Source organism: Dreissena polymorpha, chromosome 3 (assembly GCF_020536995.1).
Source record: "Dreissena polymorpha isolate Duluth1 chromosome 3, UMN_Dpol_1.0, whole genome shotgun sequence".
NCBI lineage: Eukaryota > Metazoa > Mollusca > Bivalvia > Myida > Dreissenidae > Dreissena > Dreissena polymorpha.
In genome coordinates, this window is record NC_068357.1 from 13,776,606 (window position 1) to 13,782,409 (window position 5,804).

The window sequence follows — 5,804 nt, forward strand, 5'->3', positions numbered from 1 at the left end:
TTTGTATTTTCAGTTTGGCCATGCCCAGGAGGGGATGACTGAGTAATGGGGTGCAGAGAAGCACAAGCATCTCGACATGATGAATCATCCCCAACAGCGCTTGAGGATGGTTTCTTGCTCGATGAGGATGAATCCATAACTGAGAACTGAGGATGATACTTCTCTCAACACTGCATTGTATGTAGACAAAGCAACTCAGTGTGGTTAGTCATCGTCAACAACAGAACCAGACTCAGCTGACGTTGGAGACTGTCAAGTTGAGATCACTGTGCCTATCAGGGTTGAGTGTTACATACTGAACGAAGTGATCCAAAGGCAATTTATTGTCAATACGCACGCTAGAGACCTGGACATTCGCTTTTTACATTCAGATCAAAGCATGGCAAAACATATGTAAGGATGAAAGTATGTGTTATATGAAGCAGGACACACTACTGAATATGTTTCATGGTTAGGAAGTTGCCCAGAACCATTTTTTGTGGGAACAAATTTCTAGTGATTATCTTTTTGCCCTTTAGCTCACCTGAGCACAATGTGCTAATGGTGAGCTTTTTTGATCGCCTTTTGGCAGTCATGGAGTGCGTGTTGTGTGGCGTCAACATTTGCCTTGTAAACAATCTTGAGGCCACATTAATTGTCCAAACTTCATGAAATTTGGTCAGAACATTTTTCCAAATGAAATCTTGGACAAGTTAAAAAATTGTTCCGGTTTATTGTCCGTCATCATGAAACTTGGTCAGAAGGTTTGTCAAAATGATATCTTGGGCAAGTTAAAAAAATGGTTCCGGTTGGTTCAAAAACATGGGCACCAGGGGGTGGGCATTTTTCCTTATATGTCTAGATATAGCTATAGAAAAACCTGGTATCCGGACAATCGCTCCTACAGACAATCGCTCCTACGCTAAATTTGATAGGGCGGACGGTCGCTCCTACGATGTTTTGACAGGGCGGACAGTCGCTCCTACGATGTTTTGCAAGGGCGGACAGTCGCTCCTACGATATTTTGACAGGGCGGACAGTCGCTCCTACATTATTTTGCCAACCCGGACAATCGCTCCTACATTATTTTGTCAACCCAGACAGTCGCTCCTACATTATTTTGACTCCACGGCAAAATGTAGTGTACGCCGATCAAAGGCTAACACCTATGATTAACCGACAATTAAAATTGCCAACTTGTGTCGAAAAATGCGAAATAAACCAGATATTTAAATTTGAAATCGAAAATGTCTGTACATTTGAATTCGCCATTATGTTTCATTTCATGAATTTTGTATTCAATGTATAATTGATTGAAGCGATTGAATAATTTGGAAAGTTCTAGTGATGTCGATTAAATTGTGAAACTACGATGATATAAGGTGTAAAATACGCATCTTATGTATCCTTGGCAGGATAGCTCAGTTGGCTAATGCGTTTTTTACTTCGAGTCCTGCTGCGGGCTACTATTGTTTTCCTTTTTTAAATTTTATTTTTGATTTTTTACTGGAGCTTTTAAAATTTAATGTTTACATTTATCAATATAAAGCATTTAATGACAAACTTCAAAACATGCCAAAACTGTGAAAAGGCCCCTTTAATGTGACGCCATTCTGTAATCTTTATGCACAGTTCGCACATCATAGGTGTCAAAGTGGTCATTATCGATTGTATACAACCATTGTTGTTATAGCAATTATTGATTTAATGCGGTTTTTATGTTTATTCCATACGCAAAATGGCACTTACTCCAATAATGTAATATAGGAACGAATGTCCCCGATAGGAATAATGTAGGAACCATTGTCCAAAGTGCCCTCTAACTACCTTATATTTACAGAATCGACAAACTGTAACATAGTTTGTCAGTAAGTAAATTAATTAATTAAAATCAAATTGATCGGCTCATGTTAATTAAATTGGCTTTCTGTCAACAGGTTGGCAATTTTAATTGTTGTTAATTATAGGTGTAAGCCTTTGATCAGCGAATAATATGTTTTGCCGTGGAGTCAAAATAATGTAGGAGCGATTGTCCGGGTTGACAAAATAATGTAGGAGTGATTGTCCGGGTTGGCAAAATAATGTAGGAGCGACTGTCCGCCCTGTCAAAACATCGTAGGAGCGACTTTCCGCCCTGTCAAAACATCGTAGGAGCGACTGTCCGCCCTGTCAAAACATCGTAGGAGCGACTGTCCGCCTTGTCAAATTTAGGCGTTGGAGCGATTGTCCGTAGGAGGCGATTGTCCGGGATTCGAAACACCTTTTCAACACTCTATAGAGTGTCCCAATGATATCATGAAAAACATGGCCACCAAGGGGCGGGGCTTTTTCCTTACATGACTATGGTAAAAACATGTTAACACTCTCTCAGTCGCATTTATAGTCCAATCTCCATGATGAAAAATTCTTATGTGATTATGATTTTCTTCTTCAGCACTTGCTACGCCCCATACGATAATGGCTCTTATGCTTACATGTTTGTTGCCTGCATCACTGCAGAATATTAGCTGTTTTCTCCCGATATGTTATTAATTTTGTAATATCAACAACTTGCTTAATACGTGTATAAATTGCTTATTTTTTATGCCAGTTGTATTGATATGTGTTTATGAATGATGAAGTTTTGATGAAATATTAAATTGTAAAAACTATGTTCATGCATTCTTTTATTGCACAGACTAAAATTAAACCTATCTCGCCAAAACCACTGAATGCGCGAGAGTTTGCCGATATTGGCGAGCTGCCTATCTCTGTTATCTCTGTTTATCTATGTCTCTGATAAAACTATTTACTGCTGTGTTGTTTTTTTTCATCCTTTCCATTTGTCTCTTTTATATGTCTGTCAAATACAGGGCATATTAAGGCTCGATTGGTCATTGTCGGCTCGGGTACTACTTACATGTACCCCGGGTACTCTTAAGTATACTTACATGTACCCCGGGTACGGTAAATATACTAAAACGTACCCGGGAAATTTAAAGCTTAATCAGTCGTTGTCGGCTATTTTTATGTCCCCCACTATAGTAGTGGGGGACATATTGTTTTTGCCCTGTCTGTTGGTCTGTCTGTTGGTCTGTCTGTTTGCGCCAACTTTAACATTTTGCAATAACTTTTGCTATATTGAAGATAGCAACTTCATATGCTTGTGTATCTCATGAAGCTGCACATTTGAGTGGTGAAAGGTCAAGGTCATCCTTTAAGGTCAGAGGTCAAATATATGTGGCCAAAATCGCTCATTTTATGAATACTTTTGCATTATTGAAGATAGCAACTTGATATTTGGCATGCATGTGTATCTCATGGAGCTGCACATTTTGAGTGGTGAAAGGCCAGGTCATCCTTCAAGGTCAGAGGTCAAATATATGAGGCCAAATCGCTTATTTTATAAATACTTTTGCAATATTGAAGATAGCAATTTGATATTTGGCATGCATGTGTATCTCATGGAGCTGCACATTTTGAGTGGTGAAAGGTCAAGGTCATCCTTCAAGGTCAGAGGTCAAATATATGTGGCCCAAATCGCTCATTTTATGAATACTTTTGCAATATCGAAGATAGCAACTTGATATTTGGCATGCATGTGTATCTCATGGAGCTGCACATTTTGAGTGGTGAAAGGTCAAGGTCATCCTTCACAAGGTCAAGGTCATCCTTCAAGGTCAAACGTCATATAGGGGGACATTGTGTTTCACGAAGATAGCAACTTGATATTTAGCATGCATGTGTATCTCATGGAGCTGCACATTTTGAGTGGTGAAAGGTCAAGGTCATCCTTCACAAGGTCAAGGTCAAATGTCATATAGGGGGACATTGTGTTTCACAAACACATCTTGTTTTTAATTAAATATATTTCAATTATGTCAATTTTCTCGTAAAATGGCCTCTATATTATCGAAACTCATACTCACAAAGCATGTTGAGGCCAGTTTTTTTTAAATAGAAGTTTGATTAAGATAATCGGTAGCGCGTTTTACGACATAGGATTTTAGGCGGGAATACAACTCGAGTACAGTCTAATATCGACACCAGGTACGATTTAGTATATTTCCGTACCCGGGTACATGTAGTATACTTAAGAGTACCCGGGGTACACGTAGTAGTACCGAGTCGACAATGACGAATTGGAGTCCATATTAAGGGATTAATTATGTCATGCCTGGGTCGGGCAGCTTCCAGTACTTTATCCGGAGTATTAGTCTTTAACTATATCACCTATTCACATGAAACTTCATATATGCATATATGGAAAGATCTCACTGATAGAAGTTCAGTGCACAAGAACTATAGCTATAGCCCCTTCATTACTTTATTTATCTCATTTTTTTATTGTCTGGGTCATAACGTAATTACAATAAGACCCATTTACATCAAACTTCGAACAAGGTAGGTTGTGGTGTATAGAAGTGCAGCGTTCAACAATCATAAGTCGAGAACTCTGGCTTGCATATTTCACAATTCTATGCCTTTGTTGGTTTCACACATTTTTTCTTGGTTTCCTGTTTTCCTGAACTACTAGTTCATGATTGAAAATTAAGTTTTATTACATTTAGAAAGAAATCATACTGCTTATATGGGTTATATCAAATATTTCAGTTGTGTGTGGTATTTTGTATTTTATACACAATAATGAAAAGTGATATAAGTCCTTGGTGTTATATGTCTGTTTGTTTAGAGGGAAAAGACAGCACAGGAACTAACGTCTGGGATATCATATCTTATCAGAAAACAAACAGTTAATAACTGAAACTGCAAATATAACTCAATGTATTTAAACATCATCGATTCTATTGGAGAAGTGGTGTGTCCCATAAAACAAAACAAGACCTAACACACTGCCCCTATTCAGGCATTTTGTGTAAAAAAACAACGTGTGGAATGTAACCGATACACTAAGGTAGACATTGCCACCGAAAATGTTTGCAAGCTAAATTTCTAGGAAAAAAACCTCCAAAACTGTTACACACTGGAATAAACAGCAAAAGAAATACAATTCCGAATGACAATATTATGCTTCCAATGTTATTGTCTTCTGGATTGTATTATCATCACAGAAATGGATAAAAGCAACGTTTGGATTATCAAAAGGTAAATGTAATATATTTTCGAGATAAGTCACTATATATTTATACAGTCTTTCAAATTATGGAACGTTTTAAATTCATCTTTCCAGAAATGCAATATGTGGGTCTAATCTCTTTCAAAAAGACATTCTATTCAACGTAACGTACCGAGTAAAGAAAATTCAAAAATATAAATTGATTTTGACACCTTAAAAAAAACATCAATTATTTAATAAAGTTGGTGTATTTTACTCTTTATACAATGGAATATATTGCAATGGGTATAAACTGTTTATTGAAGTTTGATCCCCCCTCCCTCTCTGGTCAACTCCCATTGGAGTTCTTTATAAATTGGAGTTAACGGGGATCTCCCGTCAAACTCCCATTGGGGTTTAATTAAATGGGGGATTGACGGGGTCCCCCGTGAAAACCCGTTGGAGTTTAATGGATATGGAGATTGACGGGATCCCCCGTCAAAACCCCACGGGCGAAGAAAATCTACAATCACTTTATTTTCTTATTAAAGTACATATTTTCTTACAATTATAACTTAAACATGTGTATTTGTAAACATTGAAACAGAAAACAAAGCATAATATGTAATTACCATTTTTTTTGTAAAATATAGGTAAAATTCTCCCGTCTGGAAAAACACCACGTTGGAGAATTGCAATTCTTAACGGGGGAGCCAAACCCGTTGGGATCCACGGGGATGGCAACTTTATCATCAAATAACTCTACTTTCCAAAACATTTTAACTATTTT